This window comes from Diadema antillarum, unplaced genomic scaffold, assembly GCF_040938485.1.
Source record: "Diadema antillarum isolate AM-2024a unplaced genomic scaffold, OU_Dant_1.0 seq00000161_RagTag, whole genome shotgun sequence".
Classification (NCBI taxonomy): Eukaryota; Metazoa; Echinodermata; class Echinoidea; order Diadematoida; family Diadematidae; genus Diadema; species Diadema antillarum.
The window spans coordinates 1,113,743-1,137,095 of NW_027271232.1; positions in this window are offsets into that span (position 1 = coordinate 1,113,743).

Here is a 23,353-nt window from a genome sequence, read left to right on the forward strand (position 1 = left end):
ATGCAAATAAATCTACTGTCAGTTGTACTTGTAGCATGTAGCTCCATGGTTGTAGAGAACGGAAATTAACCTAGCAGCAAGTAGTGTCTTCGATAGGACATACACGCAAGCAAGAAAGTTTGGAGACTGGTTGCAAGTAGTCAAGTAAAAGACCTATATGTGACCGTCGAACCTCAAAACGAACATAAAGTCGCACACACTGATTTTGCGTGAGGACTGAAAATAAGTGAAATGAGTCAACCTAGCCGAACTTGACTTTTTCATATTTTCTGAAAGAGCGGGTCTTCTTTTACATTATGCTAAAATTTGGTGTCATAAAACGGGCAGGAAAGTGTGTTTTTTAGCAGTTTATCTCGAACATTTTTGGTAAAATAGTGTAATTAGGTGTGTCTTTAGAATCCCTTTTTCATTTATGAAAAACCTTGTCCACACTCTTCACTTTTAACTCTAATAACTTTTGAAAGGATAGTGCTACTGCTTTGAAAGTTGGCATTAATTATGGACAGAATGTATTAATGAGGCATGCTTAATTTCAGTTTAATCTGATAATCTCTTCATTGTTGTTACTCTGGTGGTTCACTTCCTGTTTTTTGTCCCATTCATCGCACAGCCAGCACGGTTTGGTAAAGATTAAGCGCTTGAATAGACACTGTACTTCAGAGCCTCTTTTCTCAGTTCACACTTTTCCTGAATTTGTGCTTTCTTTCCATTATTTAGATAGGTTAGGAGAGTCCATTTGATTTGAGTTATACATCATTTTAAAGCTTAAAGTCTGCTCTTTCAGAATATGGTCTTAACTAAAAATTCATGTCTGGCGACTTTTTGTTTGTTTTGAGATGCAGGGTCACATATACAATGAGCCACAAGAAATAGGGGCGGATCCAGGAATTCGGTAAATAGGGGGCGCCTTTACAAATTAAGGGGGTGCACGCACCCCTCCCCCATTGTTTTCTTTTTATTTCTTTTAAAATAAGGGGGGGGGGGCACCCGGTGCGCTATCCCCTCTGAATCCGCCACTGGGAAAGATACATTGTAATCTATCTAGTGTACTCATGATATTTTGGATTGGTAAATAATGGGAATAATTGCATTTTGCTTGTTTGTTTGTTGTTGTTTTTGTTTTTGTTTTTGCTCACTATTAAAAATCTAAAAAAAAAGTAAATGAATAAAAACTGCTTAACTGGATAGGATTTGAAGATTATCCAAGTAGTTGTTCACAATGATTCGTTGATTATGCACTCTGCGCTTCGCAATGTTTGTGAAGCAATAGTGCGTCTTGGAACAGTGACTCTCTCACACACGGGACCTCCATTCCTATTAGAGGGACAATGGCCTGAGGTTCTGAGAGTCCATTATACATTTTCTGACGATCCATTATTTCACTTTCCACAATTCATTATTGAAACCATTAGGCCTATGGGTCTAATGTTTCCATCAGCCTAGTGGAATAATTTCGACCTGGGATACACCTAGATCAATATGACAAACAAACAATAACAATGGAGTTTTGTTTTTTTCACTTATCAATATGGTTATTCAACTTCCGTAGAACAGTATAAGCCTAACATTATCAGAATGCGACTTGAACGCCGAACATAATGTGCGGTGCGTTTGTTTGTTTGTTTGTTTGGGACTGGGATACACCTAGATCAATGAGTTTATGACAAGCAAACATTTTTTTTTTCTCTGATCAATTTAACTTCCGTAGAACAGTATAAGCCTAACATTATCAGAATGCGACTTGAACGCCGAACATAATGTGCGGTGCATTTGTTTGTTTGTTTGTTTGTTTGTTTATTTATTTATTTTTCCTGAAAAGAATGTAGGAAAAAATATTAATAATAGAGAAATGCAAAGAAAATCAAAATAATTACCTAGCCAATCATCCTGATATTGATATCAAAGACAAAACAGAAGACAAATAGTAGTATTGGCATAGAGTATCATTCAATGACATAATACGTGATAGTTATGTATAGAAAGACTCTCAAAGTTCAGAGATCTGAAGATTTAAATCGTACTATCGGAGCTCTTGATAGGGCTCATTGAAAGGAATACCAGGTATTTACAGCCCATTAACCGAGGTCGCTCAGAGATCCTGTATGCCGACAAAAATGATTTGTACATGATTGGATGAATATGGGGCCAGCCATGGCAATGCTAGTCAAGGTTCTGTTTGTTTGTTTGTTTGTTTGTTTGTTTGTTTGTTTGTTTGTTTGTTCGTTTGTTCGTCTGTTTGCTTGCTTGCTTGCTTGCTTGCTCGCTTATTTTGCTGAACCATACGAGCGTTGGTACAGCCACGACAATACAGAAAATGAACAGCTTTTTTTTTTCTTCTTTTTTTTTTTTTGTTCCAGGTCGAGCGTTTCCCCAGGTATAGCGCCCTCTATCGTCGAGGCTGCATCATCGCCTCGTTTCTTTAAAACAAAAACAAAAATAAAGCCCACTAAGTGAACTATAGTGACAACGCATAAGTTGGTGCATGGAGCTACAAGGGTTTGTAGCTCCGTGGTTGGTGTGAGGCCTGCCTTACTAGCGCTCCTTTTGAGTACAGTGCCAGCGGGATAGCCCTATACGTGTATAGAGGAGCTCCTTTAACCGCTAGAGAACAGGTCTGTACATTCGTCATCTCAGAGAGCATTCCATCTGGGTCTTTAATTTACATTCCTTCATAAACGCCATGATATTATGATACAATGTTTCATGACATCCTTCCGTTGTGCCCTAGGTCCATGGATAGGACCCGGCATTTATGGTTGAAGACATTTATCTTTTAGATCCAAAAAAGGACGATAGTAATTATGGTAATTACGACCATTATGCGGATGATCCTATTACTAAAGGGAGATCATGCTTATGCAGCTGTAATACTGACAAATGGCTGAGCGATGATGACAACGTCAAGAAAGAAGAGGAAGAATCCCAATATGGAAAGGAAGAAGAAGAAGGAAAGAGTGAAAACTAAAGGTCCTGAAAAATCGGAAATTGGAATAGGAGAAAATCGGGTTTTCTTACTGGAAAAATATGGTTTTATTGTTTAAGCTGCAACATCAAACACAATGCTTGTCAACCATACACTGCAACGTCACTTGTGTTTACTTGTTGGTTATTTTGTATTCCATTTTATGTTCTCATTGTGCTGGTACGCTAGAATTTGATATCAACTGAGATGAAAAGTTCTACAGACTAAGTTAGTGCTTATGCATGCTCTTTAGACATGAAAGTCCGGTGTTTTGTATAGCAGTCGAAGAGGATTAGAATGAAAAAAAAATAACCCCATTTTGTTTAAGCCTGAACTCTCTCTTATGATTCTGATTTACAATATTCAGTAACTCGGGACTACTCACTCTGCACTGTCCCGCTCCATCCACTTAATTTTCATGATCCAAAGGTGTCTCTCCTGTGATAATGGATTAAAAATCTGGTCAAGCTCTTAACCTGAAGTAAACTTTGTCCCTTATTCTGATCTAATTATTAGCGATTAACTTGATAAGTTAGTTTTATCAGAAGCACACATTAAACAACAGTTTACACATTGAAATCTTTCGGTCATTGAAATCTTTCGGTCCCGGTGGTAAAAGACTGATGAGAGTGTCATCAAAATTTTCGAAGGTATACCGGTCGACTTATGTGGCTCGTGGTTATTCCCTTCCTCCTCCTAATATACCAACCTCTTCTCTCTCTCTCTCTCTCTCTCTCTCTCTCTCTCTCACTTTGTAGGCCATGAGATGGAGTAGTAAAACGGGTCCACCATGAACAAAAGACGAGGGTGCTAAGATAAACAAAGGACTCGCAGATAAATGGCTACTCGGGAAGATCCCTCTGTAAATATAACGGTGTCATTAGACAGATACCCGAGGGATATTACGAATCCTTGGCACTTGAAAGAGCCCCCTTCTCTCCCCCCCCCCCCCGCCCCGCCACCAGCCCCCAGCCCCCAGCCACCAGCCCCCAGCCACCAGCCCCCAGCCCACCCCCATGTCTGGATAAGGAGAAAAATCCTTTGGTTTTGATAGTGGCAGGCTCTGAAGAGAAATGATCACAGTCATGCAAATGATAATGTACCAATCAATACACATCCCCAACCCCATGGATAACGATATAAGGAAAATATCCTTGTAACACTTGTATAAAGAGAATTTCATACTTATAACATTTTTCTAGCATAATGAAAAACAAAACACTCGAGTTATCGCTTTCAGAAGACGGGGGGGGGGGGGGGGGGGGTCAGTATCAAGAGGAGGGGACGTGAAATAGAATTTTGTGATATTTTCTTTTTGATATTAACAGTATATGACGTCACGCATGATGGACAACGATATAGATATCGTTGTCCATCATGCATGACGTCATAAACTGTTGTCGTCTGCTCATCCAGCAATGGAGGGACTGAAACTTTAAAAATAAAACGTTTGAACGAATTGTCCGATTTTCCTCAAACTTCAGTGATGTGTACTACTAACATTGCCGCATTCACTCTAAACCATTTGAGGTTTCATTCCCCTTTGTTTAATTTCTACACTGATTGTGAAAAGGGTACAAGGACATTTTTATCAAGTAAAGTAACACGAGACGCCAAACACAATCTAAATTCGAAAAAGTCTGATTTATGTAATACACAAGATTAAAAAAAACCTGTCACATAAAAATCATGATAGTGCCGTTCTCATTGCTTTCAAAATACGCGTTTTTGAGATTTCGAAGTTTTTACAGTCCGAACAGAAATAGTGCGGTTTGTTGTTGTTGTTGTTGTTGTTGTTGTTGTTGTTTTGTTTTTGTTTTTGTTTTTTTTGGGGGGGGGGGTTTCGCGAGATTTTGGTCGCGAGCCAAATCGCAAAATTTTTTTCCCCGATTTTTTTTTTCCCAAAAAAGACGCAAAGTGATGTGCGGTGAGAACGATGACCGCAAATGAGTTTAAGATTTCATATCCCACAATGCACGAGGTGTGTCGCTCCTTGAAATTTTTACCATGCTGTCACAGCAAACCCTGAGCATTGGGTTTGAGACATAACACTACCTTGTATACCATTCATAACAAGGATGGGTTAACTGTTCACAAATTAGCTCGGTCCAAAAAGTTTTGTTTTATTACCTTTTTTGTTTTTTCTTTGTTTGCTTTGTTTGTTTTTGTTGTTATTTGTTTTTGTTCTTTGTATGTGTTTGTGTGTGTGTGTGTGTGTGTGTTGTTGTTGTTGTTGTTGTTGCTTTTTTTTTAAAGTGAGAACGCTGAGTCAAATCGACCCCACCCAAATTTCGAAACTTTTGACGTGAGATACCAGGTGGTCATGAATCCTTGTTTGCTGTGTTAGATACTAAACGTCTGCAATTCAAATTTTAAAAAAAGAGAATGTTTTTCCTTCTTTCAGATAGAATGCAAATGAAATTGTATTCAAAAGCGGTTTCCGTCCCCTTCAAATGACAGATTCATGATCCCAAAACACTAATTATTCCACGTATATTGAGAAAGTCATATAGAATGAGAAGATGTAAGCCACACGAAAGAGCGAATGTATTATAGTAACATGTGTGACATTCATTGTAATTAATAGAAGTATGTAACATTAATCAACAGTCGGAACCAAAAAACCAAAAAACAAACAAACAAACAAACGAAGAACGAAAGATAGAAAGTGAAGGAAGGATGATAGAGAGGAAAGGAAGAAAAGGAAAGAAACGTTAAGATATAATCATAAGAGAGACAATAATTATAAGAAAGGGAGGAACGTAAGAGAGAAAAAGAAAGAAAGGAATAGGAAGAAAAAAAAAGAGAACTGTTCTATCTGCCGAGGGGTCGATGGATAGCAAACTAAACCTTTGATTGCCCCACACAGCGAAATATTTCTACCCGTTAGGCTAAAAATGGCCGAGACCAACCAAAAAGAACATCGGTGACAGGACTGTGGGCAAATACTTGCAATTGACCAGCAATTTACGGGAGAGGTCGACGGCCATCCTCCGACAATCGAATTTAAACCCTTTTCTTCTCTCGGGCAAACAGTGTATTCTATTCCTAATATTCTTCACAAACAATGTCGGGTTCGAGTGGCATCGCATATTGACCCAAAGATGCAACTTACAACTTCCAATTGTCGGAGTCCGTTTCTTCTGTTATCCAGGCATTATTGGCGTTCTTCTGAATTCTGTTCTTCCCTCCCGCTGCAGTTTCTTGATCCAACAGATTCCAGGTAGCGAACCTGGAAGAAAAAATCGAGCAACCATTTTGTTCCGCTCTCTTGCCTGATCTAAGGGCCTGTTTTGTCTGGATATTTATCACTTTTTACTCTAATTTTAAATGCCCTATGATTGCAACTGTTAATAGGTATAAAGGCAAAGTTCTTATATTGATAGCACAGTATATTCGATTTCCACGGGGTGATAAATTATGTAAGCCATGTTCTAGGTTGTACATGATATGAGTTTACTTGGAAAACTATATTAGCTAGTATTATGTGGCATGACGGAAGAGTATTGCTTTATTCATTCATTCATTTATTTTTCATTTCCAACAAAAACATATAAATATATTACAAAAATTGAATACAGTGCATAAATTTCATCATACAAAGTAACGGATAAATTTACAGAAAACTTGTAGGTATAGGAAAATGTTGGAAATGGGGAGGAATGCTAAAAAGCTGAGCTTGTAGGCTGCATTCCCCCCACACGTAATACAAGAAATTATATGATCGATAGACTGATAAGCATTGAAAATGGATGAAACAAAGAAACTAAGACAAAAAGACCTATAACCTAACTTATCCGAAACAAAAACCCTGAACAAATCCCTACACTAAGTCGCTGTCATGCCGGAAAAGAGAGGAGAGAAACAAAATAGTATGTGTGTGTGTGTGTGTGTGTGTGTGTGTGTGTGTGTGTGTGTGTGTATGAGAGAGAGGGGGGGGGGGAGAAAGCAGCTTAATGCGTGGTGTGAAGATAAGAGACAAAAAAAAAATAGAAGGACACGAGAGGTAGTGGATGGATGGAGCCGCTTAGCTGTAATTCCAATAGAATATAAGGTTGGATTTTACACTTCTTTGCAACCAATAAAGAATCAACAATTCTTATAACTGTTCAAAATATTTTTCTTCAGATTACTCTTAAAGGAACTTAAACTTGGAGATGTCCTCAAACTGTTAGAAAGGTTGTTCCAATATTTAGGTCCAGCAAATGTAAATATAGATTGTGTAAACATTGTTCTAGTTAAAGGCAGATGGAATTCATCTGAGTGACGAGTTGGATATTTATGGAACGAGCGGTTTCTCACAAACATGCTTGTGAAGACAGACGGCAGCTTTAACGTTCCAGTTAAGAAAATCTCTCTCTCTCTCTCTCTCTCTCTCTCTCTCTCTCTCTCTCTCTCTCTTTCCTGTCATGTCCATGGCCAAAAGTGTTTGGCCATTCATATAGAACACAGGACATGCTTTCAGCAACATACATTAATATGGTCATGATCCTCCTTCTGATCTTCTGAGTAGGTGATGTTTCTTTATGTGACCAACAGAGTATAACGGAAGATTTTTTTTTTTCACTTTTAATGAGTCGAACATTATAGTGGACGAGAACAAGTCCACTTATATAGACCATACAGGGAGATTCTTCGAAATGAAGAGGCTATATTATGTATCACAAAATCCTAACATCCTGTATTCTTTAGCATCTTGCTGTTTTCTCAAACATCAAAGCGGCATTATCAGACAGAACAGACACATTACGATGCTTCTGGGTTGCGTCACAATTTTCTGCAATAACACGCTAAACAGGGGGAAGATGGTATTGTTTCTGGAAGAAATCAGGAAATGGGAATTTCCCTGTAAACGCCGCACACATTTCCCGGTTCAGCTCTATTGCTCACTGCAAACATTGAATACATCCCGGTGTTTTTGTCTTTCAGCGACGACGTGCAGGGATTAAACGCCTCATTACATAGTTATTAATTGACTATATAGGTGGGATAGATACAATTCAGCAGACATGGAGTCACAAACGAACTGCCGTAGAAATTAAAGGGAACGCTGCATGAGCGGTATTTCAATTTCAATAATATCTTGGGCACTGCGCTGATTTGATGATGCGTTATTCAAAATCTTGTTTAAACGCTGCCTCTCTCACTCCCCCCTCTCAAAAAGGAAATACAGTCAGTCATATTTTGTTTTCACTTTTCTAGACTCGACCACCCGTTGAACTCAAATATATATAAGATCCCTCCTTTCCGTCTTTTTATTCCTTTTTTATTTGTATTTCTCTTGGGTTCACTTCAGTAAAATAACAGTGTAACAGCTACAGGACAGCAGGACAATAGTTTCCACATACTTTTTAGGACAACTTTAAATTTGATTACACGAACAATTCGATGTACCCTGATAAAAACACAATATAAGAATGATAACTATGAAGATTATGATAATCATAATGATAATCAAACGAATTAAAAAAACCCTCATACTCCTATATTGATATCGTGGTCAAGAGAGTCAGTGAGAAAAATAGAATCACTTCACACAATTCAAGAAAAAGTTACAAAAATACAGAGAGAGAGAGAACACAAATGAATGCAAAACATGAATTTATGAAAACATATCGTGTGTATGCGTGAGTGTGTGTGTGTGTGTGTGTTTTCCATCAAAATATGCTTTTGCATTCATTGATATCATGATTATATAATCAATTTTCATTTAGATCTTGAATGCACTAGAAATTATACGCACGACAAAAAGCATTCTTTTATGTAGGTGAAGCAGGCAGATTTATTGCTGCTTAGAGTTGTGAAATAAGATTGAACAAGGGTTAATTGTGCATTTGGAGTGTATTTGCTAGGATAGTGCAGGAATCACAAAGTTGTAGCATACAACTTTGATTTATAACATATCGTTACTTAAACATGATATTCCCCTTGCACAAATCAAAAAGTATATAGGTCACCACAGTAAACTGTAAAGAAAAAAAAATAGATGTCACGTCACACCAATTTGACCAATCAGAAATCTTGTTATAAATAGACTATTCACCACAAATATTATAACATTACTCAAACAACAATGTCATAATAATTTATACAGATTGAAATCATTTCATACTTTTGTTATAGTTCTTTTCTTACGATTTTTTCTGGTTTGATTCGTCTTTGTTCTCTTGCATTGCAGACTTTCCAAAAGGTTTTGATTTTCCGTAGTTACACAAGCATGAGAAAGTTGCGATTAACAGTGTGCACTTTTAAGCGCCATAAGCCAGTTTAAACGGTGCGATATCAAGTCCTCTTACTATAAAACGAACATAAAAATAACTCTCAATTGAAGACCCGCGGGGCACCTAGGCATCTAGGCGCACAATGTGCAGTTGCATGTTCTCATCTTACATACACGTGATAAGATATTGCTCGGATTAACGGAGAAATAAAGCGTACTTTTGATGGCACATTTAAAACGTTTAAATACTCTTTGGTATCACAATGACGCCGATGGATTGATACCCGCGACACACATAACAACTGATCCGTAAAGTTGCACATCGCCAAACGCATCAAATTGTAGAGATTCGCCGGTATAAGACAGGGGAGGATCAGCGTAGCAGGTTTGATGTCAACTTGTGGTTAAACATTGCAATCGCAGTGTATCATCACACTCACCAATTTGTACTTTATCAAAATCCCACCTCAAATGGAATCCACAGAAATGCAGCCACGCGTCCTTCAGTTTTGTGTCCCTTTAAGCAATCGATATTCTGAAGAGTTAAAGAATCCTCAATCAACACTAAAGTGCGACATACCTGCTGAGATTATGTGTTCCCGCATGCTGTGTCACGGAGCACTTTTTCGGATTCAAAAGACGTTCTTATTTGCACTTTTTTATTTCAGGTATTTTTCCCAGTTATCTCTGGCCTATTAGTTTAATATCATCGCAAACAATACGGATATCTATTACTTGTTTTTCTTTTTAATTTTCTACATCTTATAAACCTTTGTGAAGGTTTGAGACCCAAGCTTACTCTGTGAGTAGGCGCTGCATTATTCATTATTAAGTTATTTGCGGATGTAGCAAAATCATCTATCTTGCTAGAGTTTTTTTTTTTCAGTCTGCCTATATACGACTAATGATGGTATTAAAGGGTGTTGTAAGTAATGACATGCAGATGAGAGCATGGCCTGTGTATCATGTGTATCAGAAAATAAGAAGGTCATTTTAAAGTCTCAAGACTGAGGAAAATTCTTGACAATCCAGTGAAGGTTGAAGATATAAATCTGTGACTTATTTGGCGTGCCATGGTACATATTGCCAGCCAATGCACATTGACAACAGTCCTGATTAGAATCCTGACGAGTGGACATGGTGGACACACGATTTACCCATTATGCCCCTCTTGTTCGAATGATGGTCAGAGTATTAAGCGATAAGCTTAATTATTTGATGAAAATTGGTTTTGGAATGGCTGAGACATCTAAAAACGAAGTAAAACAAAGTGATCATAATGAAAGATGCATGGGTCCCATCTTTTTTTAGGATTCCTCTGTTTTGGATATCTCGGCCATTTCAAAGCCAATTTCATCAAATAAACGAATTCTTATTGGAATTACATGTGCTTTCATACTTCATAAAAGATTTCTCATTATTTCATCAAAAATGTTAGAAACCTGAAGTTAGCTCTAAACCAAAACTATGCGATCCCTTTAATGCTGAATTCTGTCAGAAGGCTTTCAAAGACATTGTTTTTAATAGTGTCATGTTCATTAACATTAATATTACAGTTTTGTTTGACCAATTGCATGCTCACATTGGAAGAGCGGAGCAACACAGTATACATTCGCTGTACACATGTTCTTTTTTTAGGAAAGTATAGCTGAAAGTTATATCATTACAATGAATCAGACCATCAGGTACTATATCACATGTCATATGTGATAATACAGTATATGATTTGCTTTTTTCTTTTTCTGTCTCTATTCATGCCCCTAGAAAATAACTTTAATTGATTAATCTTGCTTTGATGGGTCGGACGCATGAGAAACCATAATTATGATTATGTTTCTCAAGTGCTATATGAGCTGTCGCATACATGGCATATGAACGCATTTGTAATAAGTGTGTGCTAATCAAGGAACACAATGGGAGTCATACTTGTCTTTATTCTTCTTAGGTTTCAAATGGGTCTGTCAGTTTTGACGTCACACAAATCCCTCGTGGTTTCCGTTTTCACTAGCAGCTGAGGTCATACCAGAGATGTGCCGGTTTGTGATGAACACCGGTTATCACTCCGGCGAGAGGCGTTTTGAATCATCAAACAAGCTTCTATGCTTGGGGAAGACTTAGTAAATAAAGAAGAATAAAACTCATTAGCCTGCATCCTCATCTCCAACCACAAACGTATTCTTTACGACTTAGTTTTATAAAAATGCCAAAGAAAAGTAGGAAAGAGACTACGGATGGAAAGTTATTGGAGTTTCACCTATTGTCATGTGTAATGTCTGTAATGACATTGAAATAAAAATCCAGCTACAAAGACATTCATGAATCTCAATAAGAGATAGACTGGTGGCGATTCGGAATCTGTACAAGTAGAGAAAAAACTTAGCTACAGAAGGCGTTGTCATAATTCAGCCATTGAAAACCGCTTTCACGTTTTATCCTTCATCTTCTGTGGGAAGCGAGGAAAGGGGGGGGGGGGGAATTAAAGAATGAAGAAATCCCACGCAATGTTGAGAAGACACAGTCGCACGTCTTGAAAACAATGATTTAAATTTGTTGAATACTATACTTAATGATGACACATTCACTCTGCGTTGATGTACAAACATGTTTTCCTTCGCTGCGGTGGCTGTTCCTAGAACTTCATCAAAAATACAATCTAAATGTGACCGCCGATTAAGTAGATTTCAGGACAGAGGAAATTATTCCTCCAAACATAGCTTGGCGATAAAAAGTTTCACCACTAATGAAAGGAGAGGAGGTACAGAGAGACAAAAAGAAGCACGACTACTAAATTAATAAAAAGTGGAGACAGCCAACTTTATTTCAAAAAATTGAATACATCGAGGCAAACAAGACTGGGCATAATCATAAAAGATTTTGTAAATTACGTTGTATTTGTTTTGCAGTATCAATGTACATATCATGTATTTTTATATACATGTATGTGTATGTGTGCGTGCGTGTGTGTGTTGATGTATATGGATATGTAAAATGTATATAAAAAGTAATCATTTTATACTATTACAATTACAATTTCAGGCAAATCTAATAATGATCAACTCGCAGGCACTATTCGATGATATTATATTTGTTGTGCTTTCAGTTTGGCAGCAGCATTTTTATGTACTAAGTATAATGTCAATGAAATGTTGAGACGGTGATTCTCATATTTTGATGAACGAAGAGTGAATGATAGAAGAGCGCAGACTCTGACTATTAAGATTTTGATGAGTGTATGTGTATTGCCCAACAAAATCTTAACTTCAGCACTTGAGGTTTTTTTTTTTTTTTTTTTAAATATTTATACAAGCAATAGGTTATTGCTTGTCTTCATATACTCGACATTAATTCCCCCAGCAGATCTGATTGCTTACGAGCAAATATTTGTCATAAACTTTGACAAAGAAGAACAAAAAATGATTAGATACACCCGATTCCTTCCTGCTATTCTCTTCACCGTTTGAAACTGTTTTTCAGCATGACTGAACACTATATGCATCTATTTGTACACTCCCAATCTGACTTTTCTATCTAGCAATCATACACGCATTGTCAATAATTATATACTTTCATAATGCATCACAAGAAAGCAAATTGCTTTTGTTGTTGTTTTGCTTTGTTATTTGCCTTTCACAGCAAGTGGATTGCAGCCGGTCTGTATCCATGAATGCTGCTGGAATGAACGTCTGTAACAATTCTGTCAAGTTTTGTCCCATAAAATGGCAGGTGATGCGACGCAGTCACCTTCAGAAGGAAACACAGGACAAACGATCGTTTTCCAGACCTACTAGCTGCATGATGCCATAATATTTCTTATTCTCTTCCCTTTTCAAAGTATTATTTTCACCGCCATGGCACCCATCTCTAGAATGACCCACCTCTTTGCATTCATTTGTCCCCTACCAAGACATCTTTCACACACACACACACACCCACACACACACATGATATTGCATCACTATTGAACCAATCCATTGTCAACATTCTTTCAATGATCTCTGTTCCACAGTCATTTCAAAGTAATTATTTTAGACTGTTAATAAGAAGAGTAATTAAAAAAACAGCCGTGCAGAAAGTCGAAAATGGCATGTAAGTGCTACATCAATGGCTTTTTTTAGAGTACACTTTCACCTTTACATTCCGGTATGTAAAATGTAACCTAATTCGATACATGAATGTTTATAACATAGTTTTCATGAAGACCTATAAAGTTTTTCAGATATCTCAGTTATAAGTCAATTTGAAGAAATATTGTCTGTAATGACACATTTCGTCTACTTCTTCATGGAGATCGTTCTTTAGCTGCTGCGGCGCCTATTCTTGGAATAGGTTTGCCAGACAGATTCTGGGCTGAAACAAATCTAAGTAATTTGTGAAATTGTTGAAAACTAACCTCTTATCTGATGTACGCCTACAAGACAGAACTTATGTGAAGCGCAAAGAGCATCTTTTAGATTATTCTGCGCTAGATGCAAATCATTATTATTTTTACTATCATTATTATCATCATTATCAGTAGTAGTATCATGATCATTATCGTTATGTAGCATGTTCAGTTTACAAGTGTGATTTGACTTTATTAATGTATTTTAATGTAATATTTTGTTCCTTTGCATTTGAATCTACATTTTTGCTGTCATAAAGGACTTGGGAACGTTTTTAACACAATATTATGAAAGATTGTAGAATTGTATAGTATTGTATTGTATTGTATTGCACTGTTTGAGTTGTATGACATCGCACTGCATTTTTCTGTTTACTTCCATATTATATATATATATATACATATATATATATACATATATATATGTACATATATATATATATATATATATATATATATATGGCTTGGTTGAAGAGTGATGAAATATATATATCATGTATATTGAAGGGTTTGTTTGCAAAAACCGATAAGTCCATTTTTGAAGATTTTGAAGTACGATCTCTGTCATAAAGTACAAAATAATACCTATAATATAATACCTATACAATAATACAAGCCATATATATATATATATATATATATATATATATATACATATATATATATATATATATATATATATATATATGGCTTGGTTCAATAGTAATGAAATATATATTTATATTCCCCTCTGCAGAACGATACACTTGCCCTTCGCACTATATAGACTGCCAAGTGATCAAAGTTCATGTGAGCACGTGAGTGCGTGTAAGCAAACAATGTTTACTCGGCTGTTCCATTAGCTACGAATTAGTCATACGTGTCTGGAATGTACAATGGTTTTATTGACTTTGGAAATTCATAATGATATTGGATACGGGTGATAAAAAGACTCAAGAGGTAAGCTTCAATGATAATGGAATACAATGACACACCTGCTCTAAAACTTTGAGATTATGTCGCTGCTATGATCAAGTGGGGGGAATCGAGTCGCCTGTATTATTCGTGAAAGAAAACAAGCATAACAACTTTTCCAAGTATTAAATGTAAAATAATGAACGATTAGTCATACCAGCTGATTTTGTACAATATGAATACACCTATAAAATGCACCATTTTTAAAGCGCTTATTGTCATTTTGTGAATGCATTATGAGTTTATATATACGGGGCATGCCTCTGCTGCTGCTGATAGGCATGACAGGTATTGGAGTAAGGTGTAAACGATTATAAACGACGAAATTGTGTTTTCTGTGTGTTTAGTGTTTAATGTGTGTGTGTGTGTGTGTGTGTGTGTTTGTGTTTGTAAATACCTGCGATCTCTTGTGTTACTGTCTATGTAGAGAACAATGATTTTGTTTGGGTTAATATTATCAAATCGGCCTCTAAACAATGCAGAATGAATTCGCGCAAAGGTCGGTTTAGTATGAATGTCTAAGAGCTGAGTTGACTGTCTTCTTTACAAATCAATCAATCAATCAAAACAAACATTAACTAGGGCATAAAATATCTGCAAGCATCATAATTGTACTTAGCTCTGATAAAGTGGTGTCATATTTGTCAGGTATTGCATCCAACCGCGTTCAGACTTGTCCTTTTAAGGACGTGACATCGATCATAAGATAACGAGTTGTTTGTTTGTGTGTTTTTTACTAACATAATTCATAGAATACTAGTAAAACCACATTTGCTACTGTAAAGAACCTTTTCGTTATGGTACAAAAATGGGGGAAAAATAAGACTCATTGGTTTTAGAAAGACTTGATAGTCCCTAGAATCCGTTGAAAAAAAAGTATTGGAATGACTGCAGTAGTTGCTATATATTGGGACATATCTACCCTCCCCATCCCCCCCCCCCCCCTCAAAAAAAAAAGTGAAGGATTGACATTGCTTGACATAATTTCATGAAATGAAAGTGATAGATTTCATATTTCATGTGATGTCATTGCAAAAATCACCACAATCCACAAAATCAAAGGTACAAAGTGAATAACATGATTGTTAACATTCTTAATGAATTTATTAACATACAGTGCACATTCAAATGAAAATATATCTCTTAACATGCTTAAGCATGAATGTAGTTCAATATAAATCCAGTGCTTTAACAACAAATATTCACCACTGTATGCGCTCTACAAATAATGAAATCTCCGAGATATCTCCGAGCGTTCAACTACAAAATTGTATGTGCAGTTGTTTTGATCCAGAGACGAGATAGTCCCATACTGTATCAGCTTAAGAATACAGTGAGCAATGACAGATATTCTTCTTCTTCTTCGTCTAATTATCATTATTATTATCATTATTATTACTATTAGTAGTATTATCATTACTATTATTATGATTATCAATTTCATGTTAAGGTTTCGATTTGTCAAAGCTGAATTATCATGATAATGGTAATTATAACAATAGTAATAATCATGATTATAACAATAATGATATCATCATTGTTATCGTTGTTCTTATTATCATTATCATTATAAAACTAAAATGTCATATTGTCTGAACGGTTAGGCCATATTTAAGCAAATTAAAGATAAAAGAGCTCAATTTTTTTGATGTGATTGCAACATGAGACCATGAAGTTTTGTATTGTGATGTTTGGTAGGCGTCAGAACTTCTTATCAGATAGATATCTCCTCAAATTTTTAAGATGGAAATTTACGATCTTTCAAACATCAAGCCTAGAGATGTTACACTCATTCTTCTCCCCTCAAATGAACACACTGCTGAAGGATCATCGTTGTTGTTTATGAGATTATTACCACTTCTTTTTATCTCTGTACCGTTAATGTACCATCATTGTCATTGACATAATATTGTTCTTATCAAATTATGCTCGATTATTCTTCCTTCGCAGGGGAAACCACTTTTACTCGCTGGTGTAATTATCACATTATTCTTTTTTTTTACATTAACCAATCATGTACATTGAATATCCTTCAAAAAGCGAGACATTCACATCGAATTTGCGTTTACCACCGACGCTATAACTGTATCCCTGCTTGGGTCTCTCTAAATGCAGACTTTCAGAATTATTTGGCGCGTCATAGTGAGAGAGGGTGTGCTAAGTTTCAGTGGTGCCACAAGATCACAATAATGTGGCCAAAGTGCACCCTGTATTGTAAGCACATAAAATGCAGAAACCGGGACAGGGACATTGCGCGACAGATTTATAACATCACTAAAAAAGTTCATTCAGTGTCTTTCTGAAATGGTTTGCCTATAAGCAGAAGTTATCTGTCTCTTTGAGAGGTTGCAGGTGACCCGAAATAAACTCTGAATGTATTTCATTTAAGAGTGCCACTGATCTTTTGACGTCATAAAGAGTTATAATGATGCCCAAGGAGAACAACCCAAGCTTCATGCTGACATGTTTGTGCGAACTGCTGCATAAAATTTCCGTCATATCTGTCAAGCGCAATCTTAAATTTTGGCCGTAAACCGAACACCTGCAGAGCATGTATTTAGCAACCGATGCTCACGTTTTCTTATACGTTTTAGACACGAAATTTTGCATGGATCTGGTGTAGTTCGTCCTGAAAGTAAAATTTGATGTTATCATTAGATGATATCACTATGTTCTGTTACGTCTACATGATGTGTCTACAATGCACGTGAATATTTGAATATACATTCTGCTAGCTGCATAGTCATCGCAATTGTTTTAAACCGTCAGTATGAAACGAGGCGAAGATAGCATCCCAATAACGCTCTTTTCATTCCAGTTTATCACAGTGACTTCGATTATGAATATCTTGCACCCAGCAAAAACTGTAAATGGGTTGTTTCGCGTTGAACGCGTTTCCGTTTTTATCTAGTGAAGAAAGCAAGCGGAGCATATTTCCAATTTCATGTTGTGCGTTTCTTATCAATTCTTTGATAACATATATCAATCTTGTTGAATTGCAAAAATATTTTTTTAATGTACTTCTTACAAGTTTATAATTCATGTAAAAAAACGACGCTACAGCTGGTCATTCATATTTATGGACTTTTTCGATCCACTGGAATGGCAAGAATGACAAATCACACCCCATTCATTAAGTAATATGTATGGCTTACGTCTAAAGTAATATATCTAGGTCCTACATTATCATACACACGGCGATAGAAACAAAGTATGACAGGGAGAAACAAAATATACACAATAATCATAAGAAGGAAAAAAAAATCTTCACCAAGACTCCTTCTGCTCGTGTGTTTTTTATGCACGGTAAAACCACAACCGGGTCAGTAATAAATGGTCGTCACGTAATTATTTAGCCCATCTTAGAAAAATGAATACAATTCTGTAGGAAATGTAAATGTTTAGAAGCACACTTCCAAGAAAATACAATTAACAACAACAATGAATATCCAGTGAGACAAACAAAAACGTTCGTGTAAAGGGGGCCAAGCCACTGAGCTCTAACTGTCATATGAAAACCTGATCGCGGTTTCAGAGTTCGACTGGTATTGGTACAAGTCGTCGAGTGCCACGGCTGGGACGTGCCTCGTGCTTTTCTCGACGTCATCCAGCCAACTGAGTATCCACTCCCGAGCATCATCCTCGAGAGGGTCCTCCTCGTCGTCGAACACTGACGACAGTTCGGCATCGTCGGCGTAGGCCTGTGCATTTTCCTTGATAGGAACAAAGTCATTAGCGCCCATCGAATGCAGTTCCTTCCGCCTGCCAGGCGGGCGTGGTTCTCTCTCAACCGCGCTCTCGGAGTGTCTGTGCAGTCTTTTACGCGGAGCATCATTCGACGATGAGCGAAGATGATGACGCTGATCAGTTCGGTTAATAACGTTCCTCGGAATGTGACGCTGAGAGACACGGTTATCCGGCGGCAGCTCCTCCGGACTGATTCGGTATCGAGATGGAATGTTCAGGGTTCCCTCGCTCTTCCTTCGCAAACCGTATCCATTAGGGAAGTGTGGATATGGCGACAGAGCTCGAGTTTTCACCTCGGCTTTCAAGCTCGTAACGTTGTCCTGCAACACGTTTGAGTTGAGATCGCAGTGGCCCACGCTCTGCGGGGTATTGTTCGTCGAACGACTTTGAGCCAGGTCCTTTTTCCGGTCTACATGCGGTGAGAGCTGCGAAAGCGAGTTTGCCGGCAGCGACCCTCTCCTCAGCCTTCGGTACCGCACTCCTGGCGAACTGGACATCATGGCAGGTGGAGGAGGAGACGGAGCAATGACCGGATTGGATGCCGAGGTTGTGGAGTTCGGGCTGGGACTGCTGCTTTTACTCCAAGGCAAGGATGATCGACGATGGATACTGGGTGACATCGCATGTTTAAGCTCATTTTCGTCATTCACCACCACCGTGACAATCGGGGACATGGAGAGGGAGTTCTGTGATGAGTTGAGAAGGCTGCCCGACGAGGCCGATTTGATTGGGGGAAGCACGATCTCCACGCAACCGTCACTGGCTCTCCGCCCGAGGTCTCGGGGCGGTGGTTGAAGAGTTGGGCCGTGCTCGTCGAGGGCGAGTTCCTTCATCCCGTCGGTCAAAGACGACACCTGAGAATGAGGGGCGGTGCCTTCGCTCTCAGTCAGGCTCATCGACGGCACGGAAGGAGAGGTCTTAGAGCGGCGAATCACACGTCTTGGAGTCTTCATATTTTGTGTCATATCGGTCCTCCTTCATTAGCACAAAATTTATTGTATATCTCGTCCTTATCTACTCACATCACATAGCAAATTGTGTTCCGAAGTGAAAAAAAAATGCATAACAGCCTATATCATGCTAGTGCGACAACCGCTTTCTTGTGACAATTTATCAGTTCGCAGACACGCTGAAATGTCCTGATCTCGTGTAATTGTCAGATGTACTTTGGTCGAAATGAGCAGTGCTCACCAAACAAAACTTCCCCGGCTTTCCGTATAAAACGTCACCTTTTGCGTCTCTTAGTCAACTGCGACCTGGTCGACAACAGCGTGATATAACATCCCAACGTTATGTGTAATCTTTTTATAGAACACTCGTTGACCCAAACAGTCGCTTTAACACGGCAGCAAACAAACTCCAACTCGAGATGACATCCGTCTGTTTGCTTCTTGGTCATAAGGGGCGAACGAAGGCAAATAATGCTAAGTGTCAGTCAAACGACACAAATCTTATTGTCATGGGATAGCAAATACAGCTCACATCTTACTTTCGTGAGAAGATGTCTTGCAAGACGTCCATCTATAGAAAAAGACGATACAGGCGAAATCGGCAAGACTGGGATATGATTTTGAACACTGCAACCTCCAAAGATGCTCGGCTCAGGAGTTGCTGTCCGCTCACTTTGACTGGCTGAGTGCAAATGCGTAGAAACTTGAAGATGGCTCAGTGGCGGTGGTGGCACCGCCGAGTGGATAAAGAGTCGGGATTCTATTGGTTTGTTTGCTGGAGCGGAGCACCGAGGTTCTGGTGACGATTGTACGTAAAACGAGATCCACTTCAGCCGTCTGAATGAGTGAACAAAGGGCTTGCTGTATCTACGAGCGAATCATGTTTGTCCTTAAGTACTGCTAGAAAGTTTCAACATTGGACACAGGTTTCTTTTATTGGGACGGATCCATTTACGCTGCTTTTCTTTATTCGCTTTATGTATTAGTTTTTGTTCTGTTAAGGAAGTCCATGTCTCTAGCTAAAAAACACTAATCATGCATTGAGCCATTCATTGTGTCCTCGGGAACTTTGCAAAAGTCCTCAGTGTTTAGAAAACACGTTGAACTCGAATGGAACAGGATAATGGGGAGGGATGGGTAATTTCATGGACAATATAAATACTACATTAGTTTGCTGATCAGTTACATTAAGTCCATCTCAAGAACCAAACAATTTGCAGTGTGAGACTTAAGAATGCAGCTACTGTACATCTGCTTTCAAACATAATTTGGGTAAATGATAAGTAGCCCGGAGTTTTACATACTACAGTTTGATTTAAAGTATGATTTTAGTGGAGTCACTGTAAGATATTGAATAAATTATGCGCTATCGCGAGACTAAAAAGCAACACAGTTGTCCGTTTGAACTCAAAATTCATGGAATGGATACCCCCTAGTTGGTGACGTAGTAAAGAGGAGGATATCATAGAAATTACACTAGGGAACCCTGTTTTCGTTATTTTGATATTTGTTTGGTGTGTTTTTTTTTCAATCGTTTAAGTTTTGTCTGCGCGGCTGAGGTACTATTCATCTTCAAATTAAATTCTCGGAATATGAAAAATCAAACACAATTATCCGCAGGACGCTGAAGTGATAATTGCGCCAATCTGCATTATCTCTCATTTTTGTAGTTTTTAGCATAATTGAATAGAATATGATCATTTATTAACAAATGCGTATATGCATAGAATATAAATAATACGTTATAACCCCCATGGGAACTGTTGGATGAAAACATGAGTTAGACATCTATCGGCATCTTCGAGATTCTGTGTATGGGTTTTTGGGGGTCATTGTATTTTTGTTCTGAGTTTCTTTTTCTTCTTGACGGGAGGGGGAGGGTTGAAATGTCTTTTACATAGCAATGTTCCGTATGAACTACTGATAATCTCAACAATGATAATAGCCCTTTTGTATTCCTATAGAGGGCACATTACTCAAAAACGGTGTTGCAAAATCTTAGGATTATTCAAAAAGTGAACGCATTTTGACACACAAATTGGCCACATAATCACACAATGTACAGACGAGGGGCTGCGGCCGGGGGGGGGGGGGGGGGGAGGACGAAATCATCATTGATTAATAACTGTGCATCAATATCACATTTATCTTATCTTGTAGCGCTCAGTGACATACCTGACATTGAGCTCACTATCTGAATTAAACATTCAAGAAGGTCTAATCTGACTAAATGGAATACCATGATGTTCAAGGTTTTATCTTTGGTTAAAATTCGCCATTACTCAGTCTGTTAATTAATTACTGAACAACATGGTTTCAAATATGGGACTACTGATAATTATTGTAAACAGCGGTTACCAACCAATCTTACTCCCATGATGTGGTTATTTCTGGAGTGACGTAGCTTCAACTCTACTGGATAGTAAACAAGAGTTACCAGCGCTACAAACTTTCATGACAAGGTTATTTCAGAGTGATGTTGCTAGCGTTATTAAAATCCACTATAGATAGTAAACAAGGGATGCCAACAATGCAAACTCTCATCATGAGGTCATTTCTGGAGTGATGTAGCATTTCCATAGATTTTAAGTCGCCGTGCACCGCGGTCTGAAATCAAACAGATTCACGTTTGTCTTGGCACGGTAATCGCAGACGACATAAACGGATAAAATTTCTGCCAATGCGACAAGTGAGACGGACGCGTAATACCGTCTCCGAATTGGAAAATGTACACATCGCTGCGCGCGGACAATCACCTTCACATTCGATGCTGTGGTAGCACGTATCCCCTTTTGTGTTTGTTTGTTTTGAATGTACCGATGTTGAGTAGGTGTAGTCTTGGGTCCAAGGATTTTCAAAATGGCTGTACGTTCCTAACTTTAGGAGATTATCAAGTAAAGTAATAACATTTAAAGTGCAGTATGATAGATTTTGAGACATATGAAGAGCCACAGTAATGGTTTTGATATATTACGTGTATTTACTTTGTCCGATTGTTTGATATTCGTGAAAAATGTGAACCGTTTCTATGGATTCTGTGAGAGGAATGGAAAGGTGGCCGTACACGACCTTATACCAGCTTCATGAGAAAGTCAGATTCAGGTGGGCTGAATAGAAAGCAACCACAATTGAAGTTCAGTTGAGACTGTTTTGCAGAACTTGGGTAACCATTATAATTCCTATACTTTACACGGGACGTTACCCACAATAAGCAATGACTTCCACATTAGGCTGTTGTAATAGACCTATTTGTATTTTCTAATGTCCACTTTCTATTTATATCACCGTTGGCGCTTCGTGTACATTACTGAAACTGCTACACAGTGCAAAAGTAAGGATTTCTGTGTTCCGTTGAATCTGCATACAATAATAAAAGCTGCAGGCTGGCTTTTTAAGTGTAATGATACACCCGGTGATAGACCTATGAATGTAAATGTTGGTATAGATTTCACTATTGACTGCACAAGGGTCTTCAGCTATATGGACAATATTTAAAAACAAACAAACAAACCGACATACACCCCCGCGTCCTCAAAAAAAAGGAGAAAAAGATGAAGAAGAGAGTGATGGTGATATAAGAAGAAGACAAATAAAGCGGATGGAGAAGAAGGAAAATGAGGAGAAGGAGAAATTGGAAGAGACAAATGAAAAGCGGAAGGAGAGTGGAGTACTTAGCATAAAGGTATCAGAATTTGAAGGATGTGAACACATGCACGTCATTACCACTGGAACGGATTCTGGACGTTTTCTGAGTTTCTTTTATAATTATATAGAGAGATTAATCGCAACTTCTATAACATTGAGGGAATGATATTACGGTTGAACGATCGGCTAACGACGTCCTTCAGTTGGCCACACGCTCGTATCCTTTCATCAGAATGGCTAAATAGTTCGTTCAAGATCATTGACCATGGCCTCAGGGTTTAAAATGACAGTTGTTTCTATTTGGGGTTTCTTCATTGAAGCGTACTAACTACAAGTCCATCCTGGGGGGTCTGAAAGAAGCTTGTTCAATTCAAGAACGATTTTGAAAATGGCACACCGAATATACGTAATTAAGGTGTCTCTGTACCTTTTAGACAAGCATGTGAAGTCGAAAATTTCATTTGACATTCAACTTGTAGACAGAATGTAAAATA